Below are 18,891 nucleotides of genomic sequence, written 5' to 3'. Positions count from 1 at the left end.
TATCAGTGCTGCCCAGTGATAGAGCACAGCTTCATCCAGCACATTAACAATCTGCCTTTGGAAGTCTCATAAGCCTACTCAGTCTTTTAGATGAGGGTCCCAGTTTTTTGTTTGTTAAAGCTCTCGTGTTCGCAATCTATAGGTAGAGCGTCTGGCTGCTTCCGTCCAGCTTTTGCATAATCCTGCCAGGCTATTTTTCACAATTTCGTCTTGACATTTAACCACCTCTTCTGATTCTGAATGATACAGCAGATGTGTAGGGCCTTACAGCTTTATTTACAATCTGACCTGTAAATTGTGGACTCCAATTATAAGAAGACACATTTAATGTGCCAAATCCAGAAATAAAATATTTCAGGAATCTTTTTGATGGTCATTTGTCAGCCTTGGTACATAGGTATCTTCTACATCTGGCGAGATTACTAAATGGTCACATGGAAATCATTGCCCTGTTTGAATAAGACAAATTTGAATGTATTTACAAATGCCACCCCCCCTAAAGGGGATAGCGAAGCTGCTCTCTTTGATGTGAGCCTGACAAATAATGTAGCTCATACAATGCTGTTGAACTACACTGGGGAAACTGGAGCATACCACTCCTGTCGAATTATCCCTAGCATCCCCTTACATGTGCATGTACAAGGCCATGGGCACAGGAACAAGATGAGGAAATTAAATCCTTTGGAGCTACTAAGGTGCTGTCTGGGGAATGCCAAAATGTCTGGTTACAAGGACTCCCTGCCAGCCTCCAAACGACCTTATACCATGGAGGACCTGATCTGGGACAAGTGCAGCATGGATAAGAGCTACCAGAAGGGACTGGTCAGTCTGAAAAGGATGCCTGGTCAAAGATAGCCTGCACCATGTTATTCACCAAAGGGAGAATGTTTCTAAAATGGCCCCAACGTAGGGTAACACGAGGACCATTAGAAACGTGGGCTCCTCCCCAAGTGAGGCACCCTCGCTATTTTCACAGTTGACCACAGTCAGAACGAGGGTCAGAAAAAGAGTAAGAAGGAAAAGCAGCATTACATGTTGCACTGGGGGCAATATGTCTTGCCTTTGGACGTACCCTACAGAGGCAAGACGAATACAGATCCTTCTTTGTTGACAATAGTTTGCATCCCAGAGAATAATTTTCTTTTCTGTGAGCTACTAGTCTTTTCTCCTCAATTATACACAAGTTTTTACTGATTTACTTAAGTATACCTCAATTCACACATACATAACATGGTTCCAAACAGTATATTTCAATGACAGTATATTATTTAGAGATTTTAAATTGTGGTTTTAAAATGTTATCAGACATATCAGATGCCCATTATATATCGATTGATTTTACCTTGTTAATTTGGGCTTTAAGAATAAGTGTTCAAAAATACCTAGCAGATGACTCACAGGGATTGTGAGGTGATAAGGTGTGTTTTTTCCTATTTGAATTTTAATCTCTTTACAAGTCTTTAGGTAAATATAAATTATTAACTACCTCACTATCAGTCCAAAGAGAATTAGGGATCTTAGAAAATAACATATAATTTACACTAACTAATGCAGTTGTTGATACTAAAAATTTTTCAGAGAAGTATGGCATCTTAAAACATTACTCAGCTAATGCAAGTCGTTTCATAGGCTAACACAGTGTAATATTGTCTGAGATTTGTAAAAGCAAATGATGAAGGTACCAGTTTCTTATGATGTAACTCGTTTTAGTTGTATGCTCATGTTTAGGGTTACCCACTCTTAAACAATGGTCGGTAAGGAATTTAGGAAGTTCAGTTTAATGTAGCCTTTTGGCAGAAATCCCACTGCTTGGTATGAACTGATACGTGTAGGATCGTCTGTCCCTCCCCTGTCAGGTCTGTGGCGGCCGGGTTCGCATCTGTTTTATTCGTTGCCATCTCCCAGATGACCTCAGAGGCGCCTTGCTCAGAGGGGCTCAGAGAAAGGTGTTTTCTTCAGTGAAAGAGTGAACTGTGATCCTTTATATCCCCCAGCAGAGGGAAACAGAACCTTCATTTACATCCCCAAAGTCCCTAAACAATATACAAAAGGATTTGCCCCAAGAGTATTTTAATAATTTAATTCTTCATGTGTCTTCCATGTTCTACTGGAATACCTTCTTTCTTGTTCTTAGTACGGAAGCTTTTTAAAGAAGATAAATAGCTTTTCAGTTTGCACCTGTATCTTATTTCCAAACTGGGATTTTATAACCTGAGTAATTGTTTTGACTCTGGAAGTGACCTTTTCCAAGCAGAAAACCATTTTTTAAATTGGCAGCTCAACACATTTCTTTAACTTCTCCAATATATTTCTGCAAATTACAAAGTTTAAATGATGGCCCTTTTTCATAAACAGGGTTTCCTGGGTGGCCATGGAGCCTGTACTTTCATTTCTCCCAGCCTGGAAACCTTTTCGTGTCAGTACATGTAAAATATTAAGAGTTCTGGTATGATTTCATAAATTTCTTAGGAGTCTTTAGAAGCGTCTTAAGATTTATGCAAGTATTTAGTGGTCCTCTTAAAAACAGGAATTCCTTTGCGTTCAAGAAATGTTAAAGCCTTTACACATCATCATTTCCTAGAGATTCCCTGATGGTTTAGAACAGAGCACTCCTGCTGAAAGCGTATATTGGGTCAACTTCGATATATACATTTAATGTCTGCAGAAATATGCAGCTTTATAACCGTAAATCTGGAGTCCCTATTTGGGGGTTGCAGAATTCTCTTATTCACCCTCTCCATTTCTCAGCTCACTTAAACATTCACAGAGGAAAAGCAACATCTCATGCCATCCGATAACAGGAGGAAAATGATTTATATTCTTAGGCACATTTTACCCGCAGCCCCTTTCTTCTGAGCCGAAGAAAGGAGATTCACATATCCTGACCCAGGACAGTGAGGCTGGTAAAGCGGTGCCTTTCTGCACACCTGCCTCACCAAGAGTTGAAGACGTGGAGAAGAAACCGTCTCCAGCAGGCACCCTGGGAGTCTCTCACTGATGGTTGCCTTTCCTCCAAGGTCAGGAGCCCTCTGTTATAGGAAGGAGGCTGCACGTGGCTGGGACCTGTCCCTCCTGAGCACTCCGTCACCCACGGTTTACTAGCAATCCCGGAAACCCAAGGAGAGCAGAGTAAACCTCGTCAGAAGGCACACAAGGCCTGCCTCAGATTAGCTTGACTCTGACCCAGTGCTGAGACACGGGGCAGGACCATTCTGCATTGTGAGGGCCCTCCTGTGCGTCGTAGGCTGTTTTGCAGAACCCTTGACCTCTACCCACCAGGTGCCAGATGTGCCCCTTCCCCAGCTGTGACAACCCATAGTGTCTCCAGACCTCCAGTCTCCCCGGGGGTACCACTGCCTAACTCGGTCAGACCCGCAAATGGGGTTCACCAGCGGGATGCTCCCCCTCAAATTCTGACTGCCTACACTTGTCTCAAGTCATAAAATTTACACACCAACTCCGTGTATTCTCTGGACCAATATAACCAACTGCATCTTGCAGCAGCTGTAAAACAGTGACTGTGTAGATTCTCTGAGGAAAACGAAAATCCTCCGTGGAGGGTATTCCAAGCAGGTCAGTCAGATTGCGGAAGCAGGCAAGCTCCTCAGCAAGACCCGATGGGCGTTACCTTCGCCCCTCTTTGCTGGATTATATTTATCTCAGCAAGGAGCCCCTGTCCTCCTCTTTCTCTCCTCCCCATGCTGGTAGCCATCCGGGTTGTCACACCAGTTGTTGATCTGAACGGGCAGACTCAAACTCCATCTGAATAAAGAATGTGTTAGTGTCTGCACTTAATTCAGCCTTCTGTATGAAGAGCAAAAGCCCCTCCTCTAACTAACCAGGAAGCCCTAAAATTTCTAGAGCAGGGAGGCTCAAGCAGGAGGGGATATGGGGATATATGTGTACGTATCGCTGATTCACTTTGTTATACAGCAGAAACTAACACAACACTGTAAAGCAATTATACTCCAATAAAGATATAAGAAAAAAGGGGGGGGTTAAAGGTGTTTTAATAATAAAAGATTATTTTTTTAAAAATTAAAAAATTCTGTATCTTCAAAACAGAGATATCTCTTTAAATTATATTACTACGATGATAAATTATCAAGTAAGGCAACCTATTAGAAAAGCAAACTTAGAAATTGAGTTACATTTTAAATGAGTCAGAAATAATCTCTGAAGTCGAAATGTCTTAAAATACTTGTTTGATAATAAAACAAAAGTATATAACTTTATACACATTTCCACACTGAATAGCAGAGTACGCTTATGGTTCTTTACCAGAACTATAGCTTCTTAACCCAGAATAGTGTCTGCTTCTCTGCAGCTTTAGGAGCGAAGAAACATTCTCTCTTATTCTGAGATGTTTTCTTCACAAGCATCAAGAATAAGCACTGGAATTCTCCCGGTTAGCACTGAGCGAAAAAGAGTAGACTGGAGAAGCTTAACACTTAAAATATGGGGGAAGGAGCAGAAAAGAGCGGAAGAGGAGTTTTAACAAGTAGAATACGGGGCAAAGGATGTTCTGGCTCTGTAAGGCATGCATGCCTTTCATCTCCACCTGGGGAGAACAGTGGCGTTCATGGGTAAGGGCGTGGCCCTGGAGTCAGCCTGGTTTGGGATGAAGCCCCACCCAGCCACTTGCTAGCTGTGACTTAAAGGAAGTCCTTTAACCCTTTCAGCTTGTTTGCTAATGTGTGAGATAGGAGGAGGACGTCTAGTCGTCAGAGTGCTTCTACCATGTGTAGCTTGGTGCTCCCGGATATGTGAGCCCTCAGTACAAGGCAGTTCTGTTGTTTACTATGTTTATGCTGATTTCCTGGAGCTTCAGGCTGTGTTGCTGCTGCACTTCCCTTCCCTTCCCTTCCCTTCCCTTCACCCTGCATCATCCCCACCAGACTCAATTCCCTCTGGTAGAGCTTTGGCTGTAATGGGTAAGCTCAACTTTTCCCATTTCCTCTCTCTTCCATCTCAACTATTCTGAGCGGCTTTTAATAAGCAACTCAAATCCAGTCCTCGCTTTTCTATCTGATTTTATTTTCCACCACTCCCCAGAATGTTCTTTCCATGTCAGACAGTGTAATGGTCTCACTGTGACTTCTGAAACTTCATTCTCACTTACCTCCTCCTGTGTAAACCCTGCCCATCCTTAAGGACCAGCTCCAGTCCCAGCCTCTTCAGACCATCTTGGTCACTGCAGTCCTTAGCCACTCGACATTCCTTAGGCACCTCCATGTGCCCAGCAATGTGTAAGGTACCAGGAACGCTAAAATGACTGGGGCATGGTCCTCACATGCCGGGGATTCACAAAGTCTCCTATGAGAGGCAGGCAGGTAATTGAGAAGGAGCTTCAGGTGCTGTGACGGGTTACCCTTCCCCTAGCTCCTTACTGAGCATCCTCGGGAGGATTTAATTATACTTTGTTTTCTGTGTACTTTGGTGGCTGAGTCTTATATGCCCAATAAGCTACAGGCATAGGACTGAGTACACAGCTAGCACTTTAGACCATATGCTGGCTTGACCTTTAACCTCGAGGTGCATATGTAAAAGGAAGCTTGGTTGTTAGGCCTGTTGCAATGCGCCTCGTAAACTCCAAAAGATAAATTAAAGAACAAAATCGATGATGATGTTAAGCTCCTGGCCATCACCATAACCTCTTGGCGACTCGAGTGGTTTCTAGGCTTGTAGAATTCATGGAACGGTGCGTTTTTTAATTGGGAGGTTCTAAAATGAAAATAAAAACGTGTCCTTTGAACTGAATAAAGTTAGCTTTATGGAAAAGTCGCTGCATTGTCCTCTTTTTTCTCTCTCTGTCACTGACCAGGAAAAGCATCGTCAGAGCTCGGCATGTGCATTTCCTGAATTTCTGAGTTTCTGCCACCACCGAAAATTGAGAAAGCGCAAAGCCAGCCCAGTTCACGCTGGCAGAGCCACCTCTCGGGTTTGGTGCTGTGCCTATGTCAGCGCCAGGAACCCGCACAGTCAGCCCCTAACAGGAATAACTGTCCAGGTGTGTAAGCTGCACCCAGTGAGATCCCGTGTGTCACAGGCTCTGCAGAACGTCCTGAACAGGCACACACTTTCCCTCCCACTGAAATTAAACTGTATCTCATTTTTACATGGCTTGATAGTTTTCTGGCCTTTTTATTTGTGAGCTTCCCAAAGGCATGCGTGAACTAGCTCTCCTTCCTCCTCTGCCTTATTCCCATGCCAGTCAGAGAAGTATTTCCAAGTCCTCTCATGTCACTAATACAAAAGACACTACCTAATTGCGGGGGGTGTCAGACCAGAGACTGGGTGAGATTACCACTAATTCTCAACTAGAGAGAATGCTTTCTTAAAGGGCCACCTTAGATTCCTAGAGGGAGGCCTTCCCTGGGTGCTGGCATTATAGCAGGGAACAGACAGAAAGCCCTTCTTCTCATGGAGCTTACATTCTAGTCCTGTAAGAAAGAGCAACCAATGACCTCATTTTAGGTAGTGATAAACGCTATAAAGACGCAAGATGGGATGGGATGATGATAATGACAGTTAGAATAAAGTCCGGTTGAAGTGTTCTTGCAGTGCAGAGAGCAGCCACGGCGGGCTCCACAGTGGAGTAGCTGCGAGCCAGGGAGCGCTTGGGGATGGCTCTCCGTGTCGGAGCACCGACGGCAGCCAGTACGTAGTTCTAGGCACAGCTGTAAACGCTTTAAATCTGCGCCGCCCAGTATGGTCGCCCCCAGCCACGTGGGACAACTTAAATTTGCATTAAGTCAAATCAAAGTAAATAAAAAGAAAATTTCCTTTTCTCATACACACCAGCTACATATCAGGGGCTCTGTGTCATGAGCTTCACTGGACAGCAGAGAAGAGAATATTTCTACCACTGCAGGAAGTTCTATTGGATAGCGCCTCCTTATTTTTTATTTTTATTTTTTTGCCACGTGGGATGTGGGATCTTAGTTCCCTGACCAGGGATCAGACCCGTATCCCCTGCATTGTAAGCACGGAGTCTTAACCACTGGACCGCCAGGGAAGTCCCGGATAGCGCCTCTTTAGGTCAACTCATTTAATCTTCACAACAACCCCAATAAAGTAGGTACTATTTTCCCATTTGGCAGTTTTCCCATTTGGGCAGTTATACATAACTCGCCCAAAGGTGCATCGTTAATAAGTGGCAGGGCTAGGAATCAAACTGCAGCACGCTGGCTCCGGATCCAGAGCCCGGGGGTTCATCCCTACCTGCTGCGTCGCTCTGGCTCATCCCTGAGTACAGCTCATCTCTGCAGCTTACTTCCAGCTGGACTGCAGCCGATGGAGACAGTTACGCCTTGGTAAAGTCTTGTCACTGGATGCTTTAAGATTCAGCTAAGAGAAATTCTGAGCCAAGGGTTAGATCTTTCCTAATAAAAGTGTAGACCTACGATAGCACAATTTCTCCCTCCTTAAAAAGAAATGGGAAAAGGGAGCTACAAAGCACCAGGAGGATACCCAGTCTGTGTGTGATCTCCATAAGGCTCTGAGCTCTCTATGCCTCAGTACATAAGGTTGGGAAGATAGCAAGTACCTGTCTCAGAGCTGTTGGATTTGATGAGAAGGCACGGAAGCACTCAGCACAGTACCGAGCACACGGTATGCTAGGTACGTGGCGACTCTTGTCACTGTCAGCATCGTCACTACTGCTGCATTCTGTAGCGGCCACCCCGGGACGGAATGTTCCACAGGGTACAGAGAGCACCCAGAACTGACACCTTCTCCCAGAGCTGTCATGAGACCTTCTGGTTCCAAACTCCACACGTCTGGAGGCAGAGGAGGTGCCCGCCTTTGGAAACAGTTTGCATGTGGCTCATGGGCCTCATGTACACTTAGGCAAAGGTCTTGCTCCTCTGAGCCTTAGTTCCGCAAAAAATGGGTACCGTATACATATAGCTGATTCACTTTGTTATACAGCAGAAATTAACACACCATTGTAAAGCAATTATACTCCAATAAAGATGTTTTAAAAAAATGGGTATCGTACCTCTCTTGTGTGATTGTTTCAAGAATTAGGTGGTTACCTATGAGCCTGGCACAGACACTTGGTAAATAATAGCCGTAATGTCGATTTTTGTGAATGATTTTCAGCTTTTCACAATAAAAAAAATGCCTTTGAGTATGGTCTAAGTGCCTTAGACCAACGCAGAGGCTGTGTCAGGGTAGAGTGGGGGAGACGGAACAGGTCTATCTATCACCAACACCATCTCCATCAGCAAGCTCACTTTAAACTGCGGTGGTCACACCCTAGAAAAGCAGGGTAAAGCCAGCGGAAAAGGATCTTGGCGCAGATGTTTCGCTGAGATGGAAGCTGCTTCACACCCTCCCACACAACCAGCAAGAAACCATGTGATCTGAGGTGACCATCCTGCCCATTATGAAAAATGGGAGGAAAAACAAATTCCACTGGCTCCCAACTGCCTGATAGACGCCACCAGAATTGGATCAACCAGGAGAAGCTGAAACACCCAGCCTCAGGATTTTGGACTTCAAATGGAAAATCTGGGCACTCTAAACCAAAATTGCCAAGTTCCAAAAATACGGATACATCGTATGCTTATTATTAAAAGTATCTAAATTAAAGTGGGCCCCGAAAGAGTTTCATGATTATAATTAATCCCATTGTGGGAGTATGAGGTCAAATACGAGAGGAAAACAAAACAAAGGCTGTCATACAAATGGAAAACGCGACAAAAGTGCAAAAGAAAAATAGTGTCAAGGACAGGAAGAGTGAGAAAATACTGCATTGCATCCCCTTCTTTGAAAATTCCAAATGAATATAAAATGCCGTGATGGTTTTCTTTCCCCAATTTCTTCTGCTGTCCTCCCACAGGTGACAGGTAATCTGTGAAAGACAATTGCCCTCCCTCTTATTTTACCTTTATTTGTTTTTAGTTATTTCTACTGGCTAATGTACTAATGGCTCGTTTATCTAATATGATCCAAACTTGGCTGCAAAGACAAACCCTAACTTACCTGCACAGCACCTGCATGCCTTGCCTCATTCTCACTCTTGGCAGCTTCATCTGGATCTCAGTATTGTTTGTTTTAAATGCCAGACCCTGTTAATAGAGCAGTATTCTGTGGGGAGGTTTTCTCCTCCCCTGGAACTCAATGCGTGACTTACTAAAGAAGTGGAGTATAGGATTCTGGGAATTCTCCCAACCCCTGACACAATAAAAGAATCATTGTGAGTAGAGAGAACTTTATGGGAGTCACCCTAAATGTCATCAGTAAACGTGCCTCATTTATTCTACACGGCACAGGAGGCTCACAGAAAGGAAACTTTTAAAGATGTGGATAATGTATGTCGGGACTGTCAGAGCAGTAGATGGGCAGTCGAGAGGTCAGGCGTCCTTAGGTGGACATGCTGGAGCCATCAGAAACGTTCTAGGAAGCGAAGATCCAGGTAAATGCCTTTTTAAAAGAATAGGTTTGTCTTCTTTTAAAAATATTTGTACTCCAGCTGTTATTCCATAGGGAAAGAAGTCCCGTAAAAATATTTTATCACTGATCACCAGAGGGTATGTAATTACTAAAACTGAATGCTTGGGCCTGGTTCCTTTAGTCGCTGAATTGACTACTGTTGGACTGTTTTAATGATTTCAAAGCTCCCTACTATCCTTCTTTCAACTTGTCTGAAATAACTCGTGCGGGCCATTTTGTAGAAGGGCACGTCGGGAGGTGTCTTGTTTTTGCTTGGTTGCCTAGCCAAATTGTAATGCTGTCCAAGATGACATGGCTGGAACCGGGCAGAGTCCTTTCTAGAATAGCACGAGGATAAAGTCTCTTTTCTCTATCAGTGATCATCTGAGATGCTTAGCGAGAGTTTAGCTAAATATGTTCTATTAGCACTAATGAAACAACCGACTAGTTTACTTCAGTATAAGTAATAAAGGAAAAGTATGGCTAAATTAAAGTGTATAGAGCTTTGGTTAATAATACCTTTCTTTCGGGGGACTTCTCTGGCAGTGATTTAAGACTCCATGCTCCCAATGCAGGGGACACGGGTTCGATCCCTGGCCCTGGTTGGGGAACTAAGATCCAGCATGCTGCACGGTGCGGCCAATAATAATAATAATAATACCTTTCCTTCTTTTTGGGGGCCTAATTAGTCAGGCGCACAAAATGGATAAAAGAAGCCCTATCAGTTAAATCTATTGAAATGGTTCATCCGTTTGGCAGACCATAGAGAGAGAGATCTTTAAAGTAAGCGCACACATCTCAGCCTCGGAAATACAGTTTAGGGTAGTGATTGTCAGGCGCTAAGACTTGAGAAGTACCTCCTGTTTCGTCAGTGTAAGAGGACAGTTTGGCATTTGGGTCACCATACCTTTTCGTCATCAACCAGCAGACAATTAAAATCTGCAGTAATCACAGTCAGATGTAGAAATGGAAACACTAATCAGATGTGACCTGCTAATTTTCCTTTCCATTTAAAGGCAGATATCACTCGGTAGAGCTATTTGTGTGGGAAGGCTTGAGATTTTATATGTCCCTAAATGATTGGCTCAGGATCATCTTGGTAAAGGACAAGGTTGTCAGGAGCTCACAAATGGCATCTCTCTTTAGTTGCAAATGTTTCCTGCCCTCGCTTCTGAAATGAGGCGATTTGGGTGATCCCGGGCCGGGGGCGGGGGGCAGGGGGCAGGGCAGTCAGCTGGAGGCTGCCCAGGAAGGGCAGGAGGGGGATGCAGGGAGAGCAGGAAGGGCCAAGTGGCGTCACCAGAGACCCGCCGGCCACCTGGCCACCCCCTGCCCTAGAAGCAACTTCCCTGAAACAGGAAGTGCTGAGCCGACTGTGTGCTGACGTGATGCCCGGGATGGCAGCCCCTCACAGCCAGGAGATGGGGTGCTGGTGCGCCTGCCTCCTGGGGTGGGGTCTGCCACAGGGCATAAGCATTCTGGCCATGAAGTCGCCCAGTTTTCTGGGAGGCCCTGGGCACTCCCAGAAGGTACTGTGTGATTTCAGACCGTGGGAGTGCATGTGTTTCTCTACCTGGCCACGGCCCACTCAGAGGCACTTTTAGACAACCTGAAACACAGACTTGCTTTCTTCCTGAGACGTTTACACACAGAGGGACCGCGCCCCTACCAGCGTACAGACACGTGACGTGGTTTTTAAATAGAAGTCAAATAGAAACTCTTAAAGTATGAGATAATCAGACTGCAGAGAAACACGGTTCATAAATCCACCACGTACGCCTCCAGTGACTGCAGCCTTCCCAGACGACCACATATCGCGTTTCCCTGCCTAATTGCTGGTGCCTCTAATCACATCTGTTACAACTTTAATGTCAGGCTGTACGTTCTTTCAGAAGGAAATGGCTGTCAGTGTCTAAAGAATTGTGATGAGCCTTGTATTTTATGACAGATAATGTCAGAGAATTACAGGAATGTACAATGCGTGGGGGTGGGGAGGCGCTCGAGGGCTCGTCATGATCGTTTTCTGCATATCTCGGAGACACTAAATTGTTGCTTTTATAAAAATTGCCTTCCCGTTAATTCTCCTTGGTTCTGGTAAAGCATCCCAAGACTACCCTGGAACAACATCATTAAAACATATGATACCACTTTGCTAGTGGATAGTTAGTGGTTATGTTTTGTAAGAGAAACAGCTTTATAGTTTTTTCTGGCTATAAAGTAATATATTTTCATCATTAAAGAAGCTTTAGGTAGTACCAAAATAGAATTTTTTTTAAGTAAAAATCACCCACAATCCACCGTCTAGAGATAAATGCTTTTAATGTTTCATTGTGTATACTTCTAGAATTTTTTTCTCTACTTGTATCTACAAAAATATGATATATACAGCTTTTAATATACTCTTTTCACTTAACCTAGTATAGATGTATTTCCTTGTCAATAAATATAGATGCACATTATCATTTTTAATGATATCATAGTTCAGATGTGCCACACTAACTCCTCACTGGCAGACATTCAGATTACTCTGTGAGGTGGTTATCTTGCAAAAGATGCTTTTCTTCTTTTGGTTTCTACTGGCGTTCTCCTCTTTTAGCTTTTAGAGACCAACCATTAAAAGGTGATGTGCACTGCCCACCCAGACAGAGAACAGGACCCCAAAAAGCGTCTCCATCCGAAGTTTCCACATTTGGATGAGTGCAAATTTAGTTCAGTTACCACTTTATCACAGTAGACAGACACATGCTAAGTGTTTTATCTAAGATAGCTCATTTTATCCCCCCAGTCACTATGTCTTGTAGGTACTGTTATTGTTCCTCATGTTATGGGAGAAGAAGGTGAGGGCACAGAGAGGCTGCAGCTCGAACGTGGCTGAGTGCGAACTGGAGCCCAGGATTCTGACTCCTGTGCTAAGCTCTTGACCCGCCTATTGTCTTAGTTTTAAAAATATCCCAATTGCTTAAGAATGATTAATAAACAAGATTTTTTGTCACTTCAAAAAAATAATTGCATCTTTTGCTTTCAACGTTTTTTTACTTCCACTTTTTAATGGTGTTCATTCTTTTTACCAGAATGTTTTTGGAGTGATTGTTGAGTGCTTACGCTTCCTTGAAATGCTGTCCTTTTTCTTAGTGTCCTAACTCTTTGGGATTCTCAAATAACTTATCAGCTGAACTTCTTAAATACACGTGCAAGTAGAAATAACAGGGTCGTGCAACTTAAAACAGTTTCTTTGTCCAGGATTGTTGTGAATTCAGAATAACATCAGGCTTCATTTTTCAGAGATGGTAAGTTTCCTTTCCTACAAGCAGGTATTTTAGATTGAGAGTTGATGGCCTAATTAGCCATCCACCTTTTTTTAGCTTCTTGTAGAGTACTATAGATTGATTCAACGTAGGAAGTAGGTTTTACTGTCCCTTAGGGTGCCTGATTCTGCCTGACTCTCTTTATTCGCTTCCCTGAATGGCTCCTCTCCAGTGAAAATGGAAAAGGCCAGCAGAAAATGCTTGTGTTTGCTTTTATGTTGCCCTCTTTGGAAGTAACTGGAATCCTTTGCTAGCTCATTTCCACACTTAGATGATGTTCAGGAAATACCCTAGTGTGGGAATAAGTAAACAATATTTATATATTGATCAATATTTACATAAAATAATATAGGTAACAATTATTGAGCACTTACTACATGCCAGACACCATAAGTGATTGCATTTAGCACTTAACCCTTTAAGTTAGATATTACGATGGTTTAGGTGACAAGATAGGGGTCAGATTTAACCCCAAACACTCTAGCACCTCAAGACTTTGGCCATTCTGCTCTTTTTTTTATCCCGTTGTGCTAAGCGAATCTTCTTTGGGCCACAGGTTCTTGATCTTGAAATAAAGAGGTGTTGGAATAGTTGATTTTGAAGGTCTCTGCCACCCTCAACATTTCCTGAGTCCACGAATCCACTCAGGACACCACCTCCCTGCTGGGAACCATCTCTTCTCCTCTTACATTTAATCACTACACTTGCCTTTGTCCTCTGGCCAACCTTCATTTACTCTGTGACAGTGCTTCAGCCAGAGGACACCAGAGCCACACAGACAGTTCCCACAAAACAGCCACAGAGGTCCTTGCGCACAAGACGCTCGCCGGGTCCCAGGCCCTGCCGAGCACGCGCAGAGGCAGTGGGACGCCAGTCATTCTGACGGTTCACGGCATGAGAACCAGATGTGAATGGGTTATAACTTATTCATGACTAGGATCTAAAATAGCTTGTTATAACTAATTCACAGCACCACGTGAGTACTGGGTGTACTATTTTTTTTTCAGATTCTAAAATTATTACCCTATTTCCACAAGCTTTGTGTTGAGAGAATAGATAAGTCTACTTTTGATTGCCCAGGAACAAAGAAGTGTCACATTTTTAAATGGTGAGACCTTTTACTATCAAAGATATTCCATTTCTGTTAGCCTAAGAAATGTGGTCCAGGGATACTTTGAAACATTGTTTCTGGCGTATGAAGAAATTACAGGATGAGGTCATGTTCAAATCAGTGCTGCTGCAGTGCTTTTTGATTAATGCCGCGTAATTCTTGTTGAGATCTCCAGTCGGTACGATCGGGGAGCCGTATAAAAGTAACTGAAGCCCGTACGTAATTTGGGAGTTCAGACACGAAGGAAGAATGGGGGCTGATTAGGCGGGGGGGGGGAGGTGGTTTGCCAAGAGCAGTGCGGATTGCGGGAACCAGTGTGCAGAGGCCCCGTGCTGGGGCTGCGGCAGATGCCAGGGGTGAGAGGGCAGCAGTGTAGGTGGTATGGGGCGAGGCCGGGGCAGGGGTGGGCAGCTGAGCAGGCAGGGTGGGCCAAGAGCATCGGAGGGACGAGGCAGCGGGAACTAAGATCCCGCATGCGCACGGCGTGGCCAAAAAAAAAAAAAAGCAAGACTTGTTGGTGAGTCTTTCTGCCGTACCGGGTGGTCGGCAGGGCCTTCCTGGTTGCTGACTGTCCCACCTGGAGCATAGGGAGGGTGGGTCCCACCTCCTTGAGCAGTGCGGCTCCGGGCTCGCCCCGCGCTGCGCTGGGGGAACGCGGCAGACCTTCCCGCCGAGAGGCTGCTGCAGTGGGCTGCGCACATTTCCCCCTCAGCTTCAGAGCACTGGAGATCACGTGTATGCTTTGTGGAAAGCATCTGAATTTCTGCCTGAAGGTGAAGGCCACCCCCGCCCTCCAGATTCTCGCCCACAGGATCTGAGGGCGAGGAGCAGCCTCAAGGTTCAGATGCAGCATTTCTTGATTTATGTTTTCACTTGTGGGCAGGACGTTCCTGTTTTTCCTTGGGTGTTTGTGAGAACAAACGACGTAAGTGATGGGGAAGCACTTTGTGCTTGTGCAAGTGGAGATGGTCCATAAATAAGATCACGATGTCATCATTTATACATTAATGCCCCCAAAGGGAGGAAAGGACATTACTTTGAATTGGGTTGAGAACTGGACGTGAGCTACTGACAGGCAGTTTGTCCTCATGCGGATACAGAGCAGACCCAGTGAGGTCAGGGTCCTCACGTCTCTCTGAGAACCGTCATTAAAAGCATGTTGTCACCACGAGGTGATATTAGTATCCCTGCCCGCTCCGGGAAGCTGTCTCGGCCAGGTGCCAACCTCTATAGAACTTGGCCCTTTTCAAGTGTTAACTTTCTGACCATATAGAGGGAACAGTAAATTCACAGAAATTTAATGTCTAGTGAATTTGCCACGGGAAAAATCATGGATGTGGCCTAACCTCCGAGTCACGATCAAGGTAACCTGCCCCATGGGTGGTCTTGCTTTGAGATGCCCACGCCCTTTGCTTCTGCCAGGGTTCCACGGGAGGAAGCGGGCAGAGTGGGGCTTGCTCTCTGGCTGCCACCGTGGCTGGAACGCCATCCTCTGCAGTGAGGGCTGCATCTCTGGGGAGAGAAGAGGGCCCGTGTCCAGACCACGCTGCCTCTGACCGAGCAAATAACTGTAAAATTGCCGGTGGCTCCCGGTGACACTGAGACACGAAATGGGATTTGCCTCGAGACAAGGAGCTGCAGTACAAAGCGCCCACGACATGTAGTATATGCCCTTTTGACAGGGAAAGTGCAGTGTTTTGTCAGCCACGCTGCACTACTGGCTGACACACGGCTGAGAGGGCCTGAGTGCCTCTTACTCAAGCAGGAAGCATTATTCATCTGCAGCAGATGCCGGCACCTTACCTTCATCCATCACGCTGACCCTTTCAGGGAGGGGTCGTCAATGCTCCTTCACGTCTCTGGCTCCCATAGCCAGAGATTCTGAATCAAGCCTCCCAGAACCAACGCCATCCCTTCCTCCATGTTACCTGCATCTCTCAGCTGTGTCTGCTTGGCCTGAACAGGATGCTTCTGTAGCTTCATTCACGTCAGCTTCTGGGAAGGACTAAGTCGTTGCAGTGATTCCATGTCATCAGTAAGTAATGAGAAGACATTAAACCATCACCTTCTTTTAAGCAGCAGCAACTCCCTGTCCTCAGCAAGTCAGTGATACTATGTACCCTTTTGAGCTGATGAGAAAATACTGTAGTAATTTGGATCCCATCTGGAGGTGTGACTTGTTTCCTTGGACCTAAGTGGACCTGTCTCGTGCATGTATATCCAACAACCAGAGAACGCCCCACACAGATGGCATCCCCTCCTCCGGGCCTTTTAAGTCAGCATAGAGTGTGGAAGAAGAGAGACCAACCTCCAAATGGAATATCACGGGGCTGAAAAACCCCTGTCCTCTGGTTGTCAGGGCTCCAAACGGAGCCGTCAAAGCTCACTTGCCGGCTTTGCACGTTATATAATCGCGCTCCTCTATTCACCTCATGTTCCTTCTTCCCCAGACTGCCTGCCCAGGCTAATGGGAAGCTTCAAGGGCACGCTTGTATTTCTGTAGTTATGACGGTGAATTAATGAATTACAGCTTTAGTGCCATTCAAGTCGCCGACTCGCCAAGGCCGTTGGAATGTGAATACTTATTTAAACCATATTAAATTTGTTACAAATAAAATTTAATACCAAACTGTGATGGGACTGGGGTGCCTGCTGAGGCCACATTTCCCCTCCCCTCCCTGCCCCCCACGGTAGGTCACAGAACACATGTTTATTTCTGGTCTCGGCGACGCCTCATTTTGTGCCGTCAGTGCCGGACGAAACTGGGTTGCAGTTTTAGCACATCGCGCGCTCTCTGTGCAAGGCATGCCTGTAAGTTAAGCCAGAAGCTCGTGGAAGCAAAGGCTCTTCAGCCCTGAGGGCCTCAAGTTCCCCTGGTGCCGCACCCACGCTGGACAACCCGGCGCTGGGCCCACTGGGTTAGCAGGTGCTGGCGGTGGGCCTCCTGGGCGCCAGGCACCGTGCAAGGGCCCGGGGTACAGCGGGGACCGAGCCTGCAGTCTGCGCGTGGAGGCGCGAGACCGTTAACTAGTTGTGGGCAGGCCGTGAAGGCTTAGAGTGCGTGACGTCGCCCAGCCCGGGGGCCAGGGCTTCCGGGAGGAAGTGAACTTGGGCCGAGAAGTAAAGGACACGCAGACGTCAGCTCACGGGAACGGTGGGGCCGAGGGAGGACCCGAGAGGAGCACTCCGGGCAGAGGAGCCCAAGACAAGGCCCCGGGGTGCGGAGGCGAGGCCCAGCCAAGGCCCTGGAGGCTCACCGAGCAGCTGAGCATAGAGGGCACAGGGCCAGGCCCGGGCCCATGTGGACCAGCCTCACTCAGAGCCGTGGGGGCCCCCGAAGATCCTGTGAAAATCACTCTGCTACGACGTGGGGACGGAATCGAGGCGGTGAGAGAGGACAGAGGGAGGATTCCACAGCGATTCAGGTGAGGGTGGTGTGGCTTAGGTGTAGAGACGGAGAAAAGCAAGTGGACTTGAGAACTGTTTTCCAAGTGGGGTCACCAAGACGCAGCGGTGGACCCTCCAGGCCGCTGGGCAGCGAGGGGGCAACTGTACACCCGGCTCGTTCTTCATCCTTCCAGACACACTGAGTTCTGGATCAAATGTAAATTGTTCTTTCTCGTCAATGGCAAACCCCTAAAACACAGGCTCTGCCTGCTGCATCAGCCACCAGGAGCACAGATTTGGGTCCATCCTTTTAAAGAGGAGAACAAGGCATCTCCTCTGGCGTTGCCACTTGCGAAGCCCATCGTAGCGCCTAGGAGTTGATGTTCCCGGTGAGACAACGGAATTGATGCCAGAGTGACCGACTCAGGTCTGCTGAGCAGAAGTAAACGTGGGCGTCTCTACCGGAAGCTCCAGAAGCGGTCCTGCATTTGCCTCCGTTCGATGTCGAGGCTGTCCAGCTTTCGGACAGCCCTTCACAGCTCACGCCCCGGACTTGCCTTGTTCCGGGCTGGCTCCTTTGTTAGGTCAGCGTCCTCCTCCCAAGGCCACGTGCTGACCACAGAGGGTCGGGGTCTCAAGCACCGTGGGGCTCCAGTTAGAATTAGTGTCTGGCCCGGCAGCCCCATACAAGGAACTTGTGGCTACAGCAGGGAGACAATTCGGGGGCGGAAACCTTCCTCGCTCCTGTGGAAAGGCTGCTCTCAGCTCCCCTGAGGAAGGCTCTGGTGGATGGAAACTCAGCTGGCATGGCCTGCAGCCAGCTTTTAGGTAGAGCTCAAGGCCTGGGGAAATCTGATCTTCCTTGCATAGAAATGATCCTGTATTTACTCAACCAGTTCCCTCTTGCTGGATTTTGAGTTGTCTCTGGTCTTTTCTGACTGTGAACTGCACTGTAATGACCGTCCTCCTATAGCTACACCTTCTCACACGGAGGCCATCATTTCCCTCTGGGGGACTCCTAGAAGTGGAACCGCTAAGTCAGACGGAAGCTAAATTCTAAGGCTCCAGATACACTGCCAGATCGCCTCCTGTAATAGGTGCAGTGAACACTCCCACCCAAAACTGCGCTGTTTCTTCTTAGTCACAGCTGTCTCTTGCCAGCTTCCCCCCTGACAGGCGTGTCCCTTCCAGGACGTGTCCGTGTGCACCCTTCGCCCAGGCTTTGTCCGGCACGTTCTCTGTCCTCTGCACTCCCTCACTTTCCTTTCCTCCTTCAGCCTCCTCGTGTGAATGAAAACGCGTGTCCTGGGTTCCAGCTACGCGCCGTTCTTAGCTCCAGAGCTGGGGTGTAAATATCTGTAAGCTGCGGGGCTTACAGGTAACAGACAGTGCTTGGTGTTGCCCGGCGTGTTGCCACCTCCAGAGCAGACCCTCGTGCCACCCTGCCACACACCCGCTCACCGGAAGCCCTCTGAGGGGTGGTATTTCCTTTGGGGGCGCTCGTTGGCCCAGCAGATTAGGAAAAAGGCACCCGAGGCTCTGTGTTCACAGGAATAATTTATAGGCAGATAATCCACATTTCATCCTCAGCCTGTTTCAGTGCCGCGCAAGGCGTCTTGAATTACTGGGCTAGCTTTTACAGAATGG

The 18,891-nt window shown here is 46.7% G+C and overlaps 1 protein-coding gene across 3 annotated transcripts in view; it reads left to right on the top strand.

Annotated features, from left to right (window-relative positions):
* The window catches only part of CCDC92 (coiled-coil domain containing 92), a 30,006-nt gene that overhangs the window by 6,403 nt on the left and 4,712 nt on the right, over window positions 1–18,891 (top strand). The window lies entirely within an intron of this gene.

The sequence above is a fragment of the Pseudorca crassidens genome, chromosome 12 (genome assembly GCF_039906515.1).
Source record: "Pseudorca crassidens isolate mPseCra1 chromosome 12, mPseCra1.hap1, whole genome shotgun sequence".
Taxonomy (NCBI): domain Eukaryota; kingdom Metazoa; phylum Chordata; class Mammalia; order Artiodactyla; family Delphinidae; genus Pseudorca; species Pseudorca crassidens.
Note: the sequence above shows the minus strand (reverse complement) of the source record. Positions and strands in the feature narration are given on the sequence as shown.